Genomic DNA, 13,751 nt, shown 5'->3' with positions numbered 1-13,751 from the left:
CTCTCCTTAGGCCCCTGTCACTCTCGATGTATAATCTCTGTTTGTTCTTGTGTGTGGGTCAATGTGGTTTATTTCCCCAAGGGGGTGAACACATTTTTACGAGCACAAACTGTATTCACATTCGTGGTGCAACTTCACATTACAATGTTACAGTGAAAAATATCAGGATGAAAGAGACAACAGGAGCCTGTCTCTTTCTATGTATGGACTACAACAACAACTTATATTTATAAAGCTCCTTTTACGTAATGAAACGTCACAAGGCGTTCCCCAGGAGCATTGTATAACAAAGTACGACGCTGAGCCTCATATTCGGTCAGATGACTAAAAGCTCCGTCAAAGGGGGAGGCTTTAAGAACTGTCTTAAAGGAGGAAAGTATCGATTTCATGTTCCAGCAAACAGCAATGGTTTTTCTCATTGGCTGAAGACGTCACTTGTGTTCAAGCGACACAGACCATTTGGTCAAAGAAACTTGTCCCTGGTAAAAGGGATATGGAAAGGGAAAATTCCACAAGCAGCCTGCATGTGTCAAACTGCTAGGTTAGTGGTTAGAATGCGGTAATTTTATCAGTACAGCCTGCGTTCGATTCCTGGTTAGGGAGTTGAAACTTATTCCTCCTGGGCGAGCTGTTCAAATCAATGTAATTGATTTGCTGGTTGAAAATAACACTGTAAAGCTCTGCTAGAAATGATGGAGTGAGAGTGTAAGTTTCACATCAGAGCTGGAAATGTCACAAGGGCAAAACTCGGGAACAAACCCAGTGTCTGAGTGAGGGAGTGAAAATAAAAGAGAAGGACTGTGATAGGTTACCAAGCACTGACTATAGAGCTGGTGGTGCGAGGCAGAATATTATTTCTGTATTACTCATGTCACATGCAGGTCTAATTTCCTGATTTATCCCATGCCCAACATTACCACTACAGTTTGGTGGCCTATAAACAACTCCCACCAATGTTTGCTGCCTCTTGCTGTTTCTTAGCTTCACCCAAACTTATTCCGCATCTTGATCCTTCAATCTGAGATCCTCTGTCATTAATGTACCGATCTCGTTCCTTATTAACAGCGCGACCCCGCCTCGTTTTCCTTTTTGCCCATTCTTCCTAAAAGTATTCAGATCAACCAATCACACTGTTCTTTGAAAGCAGCACACAGAGCCGAATGGCCTCTTTTCTATGCTGTAACTTTCTGTCATTTTATTTTTCCTAATACCACGGTTAAGATGAACTTTCTTACCTTCCATATGATGCTTTGAATTCAAGACATTCAGCAAATTCAGCGAGTTTTCTTTTCATTTATGGCAGGGAATTTGGAACCGGACTCGTTGAGCGGCAATTAAATGTTCTCAATCGTCAGATGCAGCTCACCGAGTCCAAACAGGCACTGTTAGCATCAGCCTGTTATATACATTCTTGCTGTACATCTTCTGAGCTGTAAGCTGATCACAGCTCCACTTTCTGCACATTGGAAGACATGGTGAAAATATGGAGAATTTCAAATCTTAACAATGTGCATATTTGTGATTTTCTGTGTGTGTCAATGTGGTTCAGTTTCCCATTTTTACCACCCAAACATTGGCCATGTTAGTTCTGTGGCTTCATGTTAAGGTGGTACAGGGAAAAAAAGAGCAGTTTTAAAACATTTCTCCCTTATCTTTGAGTGGAGACTGTTCAGCAACTAAACGTCCGGATGTTACTGGGTGATGATTGAAGTTTTCACATGATCTTATTAAGTAGCTGAGAACGCTCGAGGGGCCGAATGGCCAATTCCTGATCATATTTTTTTATATTCTAATTCAGTGACAATGTTAGTGGAGACAATGTTTGTGTCTAATCTGAATGTGGTAGTGAGGCCGAGCGGGATCAGCCGCTGGTTCAGGTTTCGATCTCTCTGGTGATTTGGGCTTTACTCCCACCTCTGTCAAACTTTCTGGTGCTTTGTTATTTCAGGCGCTTCCAAAAGATTCTCCGTGCGGTGAAGGGGCAGCTGAGCTGTGCAGTGTTGTATTTCATTTGGAAGAATGAGGAGAGACAGTGTAAATCCCAGGGTGACTGGGAAAAGGTGGGGCAATGGCACGGACTGGAAGACCTTCTTTCACTGGTACTCCCTGTATTCATTCTATTATTTTAAACAAACAACATGCAGCCTTTACCCAGTTGTCTTGGCCGAGTGCTTAAGGCGTTTTTCCACATGGTTCCAATCCTGCCAACTCCCCTTCTTCTCATTCCTGATTGACACAAACTGTCTGCAGAATAAATTATCAGTCAAATGAAAAAGAAAATCACCCCAACACCCCCGTGTTTCTTACTTTTGTTCATCTACAAACATTCGCTACAACATTTGAAGCCTGAAATGGAACAACAATTGGCCAAGTTTTTGACATCCTGGCTTTCTGGGTGTTCGTCTCTCCTTTAGCCTCTGGCACTCTCGGTGTATGTGCCTGTGTGTGTTCCTCTGTGTGTGTCAATGTGGTTCAGCTCTCCGAGGTGATGGATACATAATTACCATCACAAACTTAACTCACATTAATTGTGCAGCTTCATATTAAAATGTCAGAGAAAAATATCAGGATGAAAGATGCAAGTGGAGTTTGCAATGTTTGGAAGGAGGTGCAGCAAAGAAGTGGAAGATGTGAATGATGTTACTGATGATTGAGAGGAATGCATTGCAACCTTGTGGATTTTATCGGTCGATTATCTCCCATACTTTGAAATTCAGAACAAGCTGAGGCTCCAGGGAGGAAGAGACATTGATCTCCCTGAATTTTTGCATAGGAAGCAATGACTGTGTCTGCCTGGCTAGTTTACCTGTTAAGCGTGAGACTCTTAATCTCTGTCGTGGGTTCGAGCCCTATGCTGGGCGCTGCCGTTTTTTAAAAATTTGCTGCTTTCACATGTGCAGTGTCACCGCTCAAACTGAGTCTTTCTCCATCCCGCTTTGTTAATATCACAGCCGCTGGTTTCTGAGTGAAAACAGCCTCGGCTTCACTGGAAGTCGGAGAGCTTCGTGCTTCGGATTTGGTGCTTTCACCGCCGCAGCCCAGGTTCAACTCCTGATCAGGAGCTAACTTTTTTCTTACCGCTGTTTGAACTGTCACAATGCACAGGAATTCCTCGTGTAAACTGTTAAAGCGAACCTGAAATTTAATGTAGGGAAGTGTGAAGTGATTCATGTTGGTCAGAAGAATGAAGAGAGGCAACATCACATAAAGTGTACCATTCTGAAGGGGCTTCTGTGTTACAGAGCGAGTGGTTAGGATCTGGAATGCACGGCCTGAGAGTGTGAGGGAGACAGATTCAATCGCGGATTTCAAAAGAGAATTGGACAGAAAATTCAGGTCTCAGGGGAAAAGACGGGGGACCATAACATTCTAACATGAAGTTGCACGAATAATGTGAATGAAGTTTGTGATGGTAAAAAAGTGTTCATCCCCTCAGGGAACTGAGCCACATTGACACACACAGAGAAACACACAGACACATACACCGAGAGTGACAGAGGCCTCAGGATCCACAAACACCCAGAAAGTTAGGATGTCACCAGCTTCTCCAATTATTGTTCCATTTCAGACTGCAGATTTGGTGAATGCTTGCAGATGAACGAAAAGAAAGAAACGAAGAACAGAAGCAGGAGAAACACACGGGAGTGTTTGGAAAGTTTTTATTCCATTTCACCAACAATTAATTTAATTCTAGATTCACTTAAAGTAAGGAGCAGCAGACAGCGAGGATTCAAACCTACACGGGAAGAGCCCAGTAGATTTCAAACCCATTGTCTTAACCACTCATCCGCAATTACAGATCTCACATCAATTTTAATCTTGTTCATATGAAATCACAGAAAGGTTATAACAGAGAAAGTGGGAATTCGGCCCCACATATTCCCAGTAACCCTGCAATTCATACTACGTCTCCTTGTTCTTCCTGCCAAGATGAAGATCTTAAGACATCGGCGGCTGTGAGCCCATGCTCAGGTGAAGTGACTGAAAGAACAAATCAACTGAAATTTCGAATCGAACCCACGAAGAGAACAGAGGCCAAACAAAACACCTTAACCCAGCCGGCCACGCTCCCACTATCAAAAGTAAACTAACCATTGCCTTGGGTGGTAACGGCTCCAAAATAGAATATAACAAATAGAAGCAGGAATTGACCATTTGCCTCTCCAGAGCCTCATAGTGTCAGAGGATCAGAGATAAGGCTACACATAGATGGAGGCCATTCAGCCTGGGTCGGAGGAACAAAGGTCTCAGGGGCAGGAGTAGGCCATTCAGCCCTTTGACCCTGCTTCACCATTCATTGAGGTCACGGCAAATCTGGTTGTGGACTCAACTCCGCCTTCCTGCCTGCCCCCCATAACCTTTGACCCCCTTGTCTATCAAAAATCTGTCTAATTCTGCCTTGTGTAAATTCAATGACCAAACCTCTGATGAAAATAATTCCACAGGCGAATGACTCTATGAGAGGAAATAAATCTCCTTAACTCCGTCTGAAAAGGGAGATCTCTTTCTCTTCTGAAAACTAACTGACCTGGTCCCACTCCCCCGCGTTTGTCCCTGGAGACCTGCATTTTCTGTCCAATTCTCTTTTGAAATCCGCGATTGAATCTGCCTCCCCCCCACACTCTCAGGTGGTGCATTCCAGATCCTAACCACTCGCTGTGTAACAGAGAAACCCCTTTAGAATTACCGGCTTCGGGACAATCAGAATACTCAGTAATAGACAAAACACGGAAAGACTCGAAGGGAGACGGCACCGGTTGTAGGAGAGCTGGTTCCCGGTGACATGGATGTGTCTGCAGTGGGCGGGATCAGACTTTTTCCATGTGCCCTCAATGAATGTCCCAATCTTTATTTGGGAAGAGTTAAACTGATAGGGAATAATTGTCATTGCAGTCACGGCAATCTGAAGCTTTCCCTCGCTGAGCCATTGGTTTAGGACATCTTACAGAGTGCCAGTTCCTTCATTAAGTCTCTGTGGCGCAATTGGTCAGCGCGTTCGGCTGTTAACCGAAAAATTGGTGGTTCGAGACCACCCAGGGACGAAGCTGGCACTTTTTTTCTCCCCATCATTACTCATTAATGCTCTGATTTGTTTCGGGGCCCTGAAACTACAAGAAAATCCATCCCACCCCACGTTGAAAACTCGTCTGTCACCCACTGAGTTCCCACAACGAGCTCTGTTTACGGATATTCATTTCAGATCTCACAAAGAATATAAACGATCGTGAACCCCCATCTAAATCAATAGAGATCTATCAGGCTATTGGATTGAAACAAGCCCATTAATTTGTCGCTCTTGCTCAGCTCCACAGTGAGTGAGACAGGAACAAGTAACAATATTCCAGCCCCGCACTCTCCAATCACCCGCTGCCAGAGGAAACATCTTATTTTGCTGAATGTTATCTTCAGAAATGGTGAAGAGCGAATCTAACGTGGCTGCAAGATCCAGCATTCAGTTCACATTCAACAACAAACAGGAATGGGAGCGATACAACTTCTCCACACAGCTGGGTGGTAATGTTTTCCCCGAGCATCGAATGGAGTAACTTGCAGAAGCGAAATGAGCTGGGTAACCACAACGCTACAGGGACATTTCCCTGCCTGGATCCCAATGGAGCTGTCTGGAATGTTAAGCGGTGACGTCATGCAGCAGCACTTTGGGTCTTTGTTTTGAAGAAATGGAATTCGGCTGTTCTCATTAGGAATGCTGGAGACAGACTGATCAACAATGTCATCATCAAATGGCACAGCGCAGTAAGAGGACATTCCACCTGTTCTATTTATAACCAGCCTTTTACAAAGATCTTGCCAATTAATCCCAATTTCCTTCTCTCTTTCCATGTATCAGAATTTTCCCCATTTCAACCATTGCCAAATTCCCTTTGGAGGAAGGAGTTTCTGCAGAATCCAGGCAGTTTGCCTCAATGAATATTTCCCTTACCCAATGAAATGAAGAGTTGGACTAGGGTTCTTTCTGCGGTTTTCGACATAAACATTAGTTATTTATGCAACTGATTTCATGGTGAACTTACAAAAGGTGTTTATTCTGATCTGACACGTCCTCAGTATTTTCTCAGTCACGATGACCATGAAACTATCATTGATTGCCATACAAACCCATGTGATTCACCAGTCCTTTAGGGAATTCAATCTGTCGTCCTTGCCTGGTCTGACCTGCATGTGACTCCAAAACCCACAGTGATGTGATTGATTCTCAACTACCCTCTGAAATGGTTTAACAAGTTACACAGCTGAAGGGCAATTCGGATGGACAACAAATGCTGACCAGCGATGCCCATGAAAGAATTAAGATCCGTGATGTAGAGCGACACAAAGTGATTTTGCACCATCTCTCCCATTCCCTCGTGTTCAATCACAGTATCACTTGCTTCTGTTTTTCGGGTGACGCTAGTCTTTGGATCACACTGGTAGTCAACTTTCAGTCAGTAATTAACTGTTAATTTGCATTTGTAAACTCATTAATTTATGTTGTTGATTAAAGAAACTGCTAGTTTTTGTGCTGAGTCAGTTTCATCCCTCCTGATTTTGAGAATGCTTTTTGCAGCTTGGTAAAGGGAAAAATTAATGTGGCGGGAGATATTATATTCAGTTAATTTTCAACAACAAATGTGAATTATAGACATTTCCCTCACTTAGATGTGTAAATATCGATAATGTTCCTACCCATTTCCAGACAGAGGAACTTTTACGTGTACGTGATAACCAATTGGTAACTGTAGAAACAATGGGCAGAACCACAGGGACCGACTTAGAATGTCAAAACGTGCAGTCTTACTGCACTTCCGGACCCTGTTCTGTGGAAGTACAATTCGGCTGAAAAACATAGCCATGCGGCCGTGAAATTGATCTGACATTAGAATCATAAAATGACACAGCACATCAGCAGGCCATTCAACACTTCACACATGTGTAAACTATCTTACTGCAATTCGTCTCATTTGTTGTCTCTTTCTCAAAACCGTGCCTTTTGGAGAAAATCATTCAAAGCCTGGGGAAGTGACAATGTCACATGGCTGTGAGATAATGTATTCAGTTATTGTTTAGCAACAAACGGGAATTGTGCAACTTCTCACAATTTGATGATTCAGTTTTGATAATATTTCTGTCAGCTTTCAAACCAGCGACCTTGCGCATGTGAAGTGAATGTGATAATCACTATTTGTTTCTGTATTCATTTATGGGATGGGCATCACTGGTTCGGCCGCTATACCACAGAAACAGTTTGGGAGAAAAAGCCAAAGGGACTTGTCTAGAATTTCAAACTGTGTAGACATGTTGCACTGCAAGATCTTGTTTCACAGGAATAGAACTGGGGTGGGACATTTTGGAATGTTGCAGAGAAATTGATCTAATTGTAAATTGACACAGCTCAGTAGGAGGCCATTCGACCCATCGGGTGTGTGCTTTCTTCAAAGAGCTATCCACTTAGCTCCAATATCATTCTCTTCCTTCATAACCCTGCAGTTTTTTTTCCATTTCAAATAGTTGTCAATTCCCTTTTGAAAACTCTGAATTAAGAAACACAATACTGAAAGAGGTGCAGGAGCTTCTCAGTGCCCATGCTCAGTGTGTGAAAATGAACAAAGTTTCCCGGACCCAATGACACGGAGAGTTGGATTGGGGATTCATATGTTGTCTTAGGAATAAAAAGAAATAATTATTTATGCAATTGATTTCCTCTTGAATATTTGAAAGAAGTTCATTCTGATCAAGCATCTCCTCATTTTTCTCAGTCGATATATAAAATCTAACTCCCCTTGCTGTACAACCTGTTCCAGAGGCTGTTATAGAAAAGAGGGAAAGGTTTGCTACAGCTATACAAAGCCCTGGTTAGATCACACCTGGATGACTGTGTATCGTTCTGGGAACCGCACATTATAAAGAATCAATATTGGTCTTGGAAAAAGGGCAGTGCTGATCCAGCAGAATGTCAGTTCTGGAATGTAAGTGGACATTCTCCCTTCCGCAAATTGAGGTCATCCAAAACTGCTGCCTGTGTCTTCAGTCACAGCAAGTCCCATTCCCCTCTCATCCCTCTGCTCGCTGACTCACATTGGCTCCCGGTCAAAAAATGTATCTGCTTCAAAATTTCTTATCCTTGTGTTCAATTCCCTCCTCGTTCTCGCCCCTCTCTATCTCTGTGATCTGCTATAACCCCACAAGCCTCTGAGATATCTGTGCTTCTCTAATTCTGGCCTCTTGTACATTCCCAGTCAGAATGGCTCCATCATTGGTGACTGTGGTTTCACTTACTGAGGCCCCTAGCTCTGTAATTCCCTCCCTAAGCCTCTCTGTCTCTCCACCTCACCTTCCTCCTTTCAGACTGTTCTTAAAACGTACCTCTCCGACCAAGCTTTTGGTCATCTGGCCTAACATCTCCTTATGCGTGTCAGTGTCAGACCCTTTTATATAATGAACCTGTGAACCACCTTTGGAGGTTTCATTAAAGGCGCTATCCAAATGTAACCTGTTGTTGTAATGGAGCACACAGAGAAGGAAACAACCTCCTCTTGTACCTTTCAACCTGCTATTTTTGATTTGAATTTGGTCAACTAATGTGAATAAAGTTTGTAGTGTTAAAAATGTGTCCAATCCCTTGGGAAAGTGAGCCACATTGACACTCACACAGACGAAGGGAAAGAAGAAACCACGGGAGCGTTTGTATGGTTTTAATTCCGTTTATCCATGAATTAATTCCATGGGCACCTTATCAAAATCAGGAATGATGAGAACTGGAACCGGTAGGATTTGTACCTCTGTGAGGAGAGCCACCAGAATTCCAACCCCATCCCCTTATCCACTCCTCCATGAACACAGAACCGACACTGACGACACTGCTGTTTGTGTAAAATCATTGACGTTTACTCACATACGGACTCTCTGGAACTCAACAACTAAAATTCAACATCCTGCCTTTACTCATATTTATATCATCTCCTCATTCTTCCTGCCAGAATACAGCACTGCGCACTCAATTTGAGGTGGTATCTGTCCAAAGGGGGCTGCTAAATGTTTGGCAGCGGTGGGATTCGAACCCACGCCTCCATAGAGACTGGAGCCTTAATCCAGCGCCTTAGACCGCTCGGCCACGCTACCACAGGGATAGGGGCTTTTAATCATCTCCTTCGCAGGTATGGCCACTGAAATAGAACAAAAGCAATAGAGCAGGAATTGATCATTCGGAACCTGGATCCAGCTCCGTCAGTTAATCAGATCATCCTGCACTTTGTAACAAACAGAAATCATCTCCACTCAAAAATACAATGAGCTGCAGTGAAGGGTCGGCACCATTTAAACTGTCATTCAACTCGTCTGGTTCCAAATCTCCTGCTGGAAATGACAAGAAAACTTCTGACTGAATTCATTCCGGGTCTTGACTTCAGAAGGACAGGACACAAGGTAACAAAGTACATTTCGATAAAATGGGTTATAAAATGGCAGAATGACTGGGAAAGAGAATCCGTGGTGTTGGGAAACTTAAAGTTATAGAAAGTTACAGGAAAGAAAGAGGCCATTCGGCCCTGGTGTGCTGCTGTCAAACAGCAGTTGTGATTGGTTGATCAAGAGTGGTCAATTACTCTTCCATTTCCCACTGCGAATTTAGTGAATGTTTGCAGATGAACAGAAATAAGAATCGCGGGCTATTTGGGTGGTTTTTATTCCAATTAACCGATAATTAATTCTGCAGACCGTCAGCTAAAATCACTTGGCCACAACGACTTAGTGAAATTGATCTGTTGTTTGTCTAAAATAATAGAATGGGTACAGGGAGTAAGAGAGAAAAAATACTTTCAGTGCGTGCCATTAACCCAACTTAGACTGCCTCTCCCCATCCTCCCAACCAAAATACAACACTGCACAGCTCAGCTGTTCCCTGGCCGTATGGAGGGTTTTTTGGAACGGCCTCAAAAACAAACCACCGGAAAGTTTAACAACCGCAGTAGTGGAGCCCAAATCACAGGAACCTCGACCAGCACCTCAGTCCATTCGGCCACTCACTATCACTGTCAAAGCAGAAACAACCATCACCTTGACCGGCATTGGCACTGAATTAGAATATACAAATCCATGATCATGAATAGGCCATTCGGCCCCGCGGGGATTCTCAGCTACTTCATAAAATCATGTGAAAGCTTCAATCAGCCTCCGCTTTGTAACATCCGGGCATTTAGTAGCTGAACAGTTTCCACTCAAAAAGAACCAGAAATAAATGTCCTCTTGCATCTTTTAAAACAGCGCTTTTGTTTTCTCTGGGCCATCTTAATATGAAGCCGCAGGACGAAGGTGAATAATGTTTGGATGGTAAAAATGAGGAACTGACGCACATTGACACACACACATAGGAACACACACAGACACATACACCGAGAGTGACAGAGGGCAAGGGTTTGTCTCTCGGGAGAGGCAAACACCCAGAAAGCAAACATGACACCAACCTGGCTTCGTTTTCGTTCCATTTCCGAATGCAAATTTCGTGAATGTTTTCATGAATGAACAGAAATAGGAAACATCCCGAGTTTTTGGATTTGTTTGATTCAATTTTACCGATAATTAACTCTGTAGACACACAGTTAAAATCAGGAATAATGAGACGTGGGAAACCCCAATGGATTTGGACTCCATCGCCTTAATCACTCCGCTATAGCCCTCCGCACAAGTAAATATGGTCGGTATAAAATCATAGTTGGTTACAGTAGAGGAGTACATTCAGCCCATCGTGTCCATACAATCTCTCTGGAAGAGTCATTTAACCAGTTCCAAAAAATCGCTTGCTCCCCACAGAAATTTATATCGATGCTGCCTCTCCTCACCCTTCCTGTTAAAATGAAACACCGCACACAAACCCATACATTCAATCTGAGCTGGCAATTGTTCGACCTTTTGTTCAAGCTGCTCATGTACAACTTTCAATTTCCAAAACCCACCAACCTCATCTCATGCGGCTCCTGTGAAACTGACAAGGGAACACACGGCAGAAATTCATCACTGACAGTAACTGACACACATCAAATTCTAAACACTTCCATGCTGCATCTCTTCCTGCTTCTGTCTCTGCTTCGCCTCCAGCTCCCAGGTCAATTAGTTGCTTGAGCCAGACACAGAAAGTTCATGAATTCAATATTTCCCTGCGAATCAGGGACAGGGAATGTAAGACACGAAGCTTTGAGAAGGGATGGGTTTACAGGATCTCATTTTCCTGATTGTCCGAGATACTGATTACAGGAATGTGCAGTGTCAATTATCCACAGCCACACTCTCCTTCCAGTCTTCTGCACGTTGTTAAACTTTGAAATTGTTCCTATTTTCACACTGGATTTCACTATGAAGAAAGCGGAGTGGGATGAGCTTATGTTGTTTAGCAGATGCACTGCAAGAAGCAACACAACAGGTTCATTTTGAAGGGGTGAACGGTTGAGACTATTTAATTGTCGTTGAACGAGTCCAGTTTCAAATTCAGTGCGAGAAATGACAACAAAACCCGCTGAATTTGCTCATTGTCTTGAATTCAAAGCGTCGGATAGAAGGGCAGGGATTACATCTCGCTAGATTGAGTTATAAAATGGCAGCATAACTTAGAGAGATACAACCGGGGTGTTAGGAAACACAAAATGACAGAAAGCTACAGCAAACGATTTGGCCAATCGGCCATGTGTTCTGCTTTGACAGAGGAGTGTGATTGGTTGATCTGAATATTCAAGGGGAAACGTCATTTAGGACGGATGGGCAAAAAGGAAAAGGAGGTGGGGTAGTGCTGTTAATAAGGGACGAGATTGGTACATTAGTGGGAGAGGATCTTAGATTGAAGCGTAAAGATGAAGAATCAGTTTGGGTCGAGCTAAGAAACAGCAAGACGCAACAAACATTGGTGGGAGTTGTTTATGGCCACCGGACTGTCGTGGTAATGTTGGGTATGTGATAAATCAGGAAATTAGAACTGAAAGTAACATGGGTAATGCAGGAATAATATTCTGCCTTGCACCACCAGCTCTATAGTCAGTGCTTTGTAACCTGTCACAGCCCATCTCTTTTATTTTCGCCCCCTCACTCCGACTCTGGATTTATTCTCGACTTGTTGCAGGTGTAACATTTCAGCTCTGATGTGAAACTTCAACTCTCATTCCCCTGACTCTGACAGAGCTGTTCTGTGTTTTTTTCAGCCAGGAAGACAATAATGTTGGCTTTAGCAGTTCGCCCAAGTGCAACAAATCTCAATTCCTTGATAGGGAATCAAACCAGGGGAGCGGCAGTGAAAGTGTTGAGCCCTAACCAGTCGGCCATCAGGGAAGCTGCTACCCGGGCTGGAAATGTGGCTCATGGAGGCCACTTTTGGAATTTTTTCATTCCCAATCTCTTTCACCAGTCAACTTTCTCCGGCTAAATGGTCTGTTCAGGTTGAACACAAGTGACTTCTTCCCCAATGAGATGAACCATTGCTGTTAGCTGGAACATGAAATCGATACTTTCCTCCTTTAAGACAGTTCTTAAAGCCTCCCCCTTTGACCAAGCTTTTAGTCATCTGACCGAATATGAGGCTCAGTGTCACACTTTGTTATATAATGACCATGGGGAACGCCTTGTGACGTTTCAACAGGTTAAAGGTGCTTTATAAATATAAGTTGTTGTTGTAGTCCATACATAGAAAGAGACAATTTCCTGTTGCATCTTTCACCCTGATATTTCTCTCAGTAACATTTCAATATGAAGTTGCACAACTAAAGTAAATAAAGTTTTTGCTGGTAAAGTGTGTTCACCCCGCTCGGGAAAATGAAACACATTGACACAAACAGAGAAACACAGACACACATATACACTGAGAGTGACAGAGGCCTCAGGAGAGACAAACACCCAGAAAGCAAGGATGTCACCAACTTGGCCCCGTTTTTGTTCCATTTACAGCTGGAGATTTTCAGAAGGCTGATAAATGAACGGAAATAAGAGAACACGGATGTATTTGGATGTTTTATTCTCCATTTGAATGAGATTGAATTCTGAAGGCAACCGTTTAAGATCAGAAATAATGAATAGCACAGCTGGCAAGATTCGAACCTCCGTGAGGAAACACAACTGGATTTCAAATCTATCATATTAACAACTCGTCTACAGCTAGAGCACGCGCTATTTGGGAAATATTATTTGTATCAAATCATAGAATGGTTACAGCAGAGAAAGTGGGACTTCTGCCCGTCCTGTCCCTGCCATTACCCGACCTTTTCTCCGGAACCCTGCAATTTATCTTGTCGCTCCCCGTTCTTCCTTCCAAAATAAGAGCATGTTTAGTTCAAACACAGAGGACTCGTTCAGCCAATAACAGCATCGAGTGTGTTAGACATGAACATGAAGTGAACAGTGAGGTGAAATAGTGCCACAAGCTGCAGATGTACAACTTTCAATTTCCAAAACCCACCAACCTCATCAATGCGGCTCCTCTGACACTTTCAATGCAAATATTGATTCTTTATAAGGTGTCATTCTCAGAATTATACACAGTCCTTCAGGTGTGATCTAACCAGGGCTTTGTATAGCTGTAGCAAGCCTTTCCCTCTTTTCTATAACAATCTCTGTAACGGGTTGTACAGCAAGGGGAATTAGATTGTATATACCGACTGAGAAAAATGAGGAGGTGCTTGATCTCATAGCCATGTGTCCCTCAGTCAACGTCACACAAACACATCATCCGCTCACAATGACATTGCTGTTTGTGGGAGTTTGCTGACTGGTGATTGGCTGCC

The 13,751-nt window shown here is 43.2% G+C and overlaps 2 non-coding genes and 1 pseudogene across 2 annotated transcripts; 1 reads left to right on the top strand and 2 right to left on the bottom strand.

The window, feature by feature from the left end:
• Positions 1–13,751, bottom strand: part of LOC144698002 (uncharacterized) — a 131,125-nt pseudogene that overhangs the window by 103,565 nt on the left and 13,809 nt on the right.
• Positions 4,969–5,042, top strand: trnan-guu (transfer RNA asparagine (anticodon GUU)). The gene has a single exon. It is a non-coding gene; the product is annotated as a tRNA-Asn (tRNA).
• Positions 9,036–9,117, bottom strand: trnal-aag (transfer RNA leucine (anticodon AAG)). Its single transcript has one exon. It is a non-coding gene; the product is annotated as a tRNA-Leu (tRNA).

The sequence above is a fragment of the Cetorhinus maximus genome, chromosome 23 (assembly GCF_964194155.1).
Source record: "Cetorhinus maximus chromosome 23, sCetMax3.hap1.1, whole genome shotgun sequence".
NCBI lineage: Eukaryota > Metazoa > Chordata > Chondrichthyes > Lamniformes > Cetorhinidae > Cetorhinus > Cetorhinus maximus.
The sequence above is the reverse complement of the archived record's forward strand: the minus strand, read 5'-3'. Positions and strand labels throughout refer to the sequence as shown.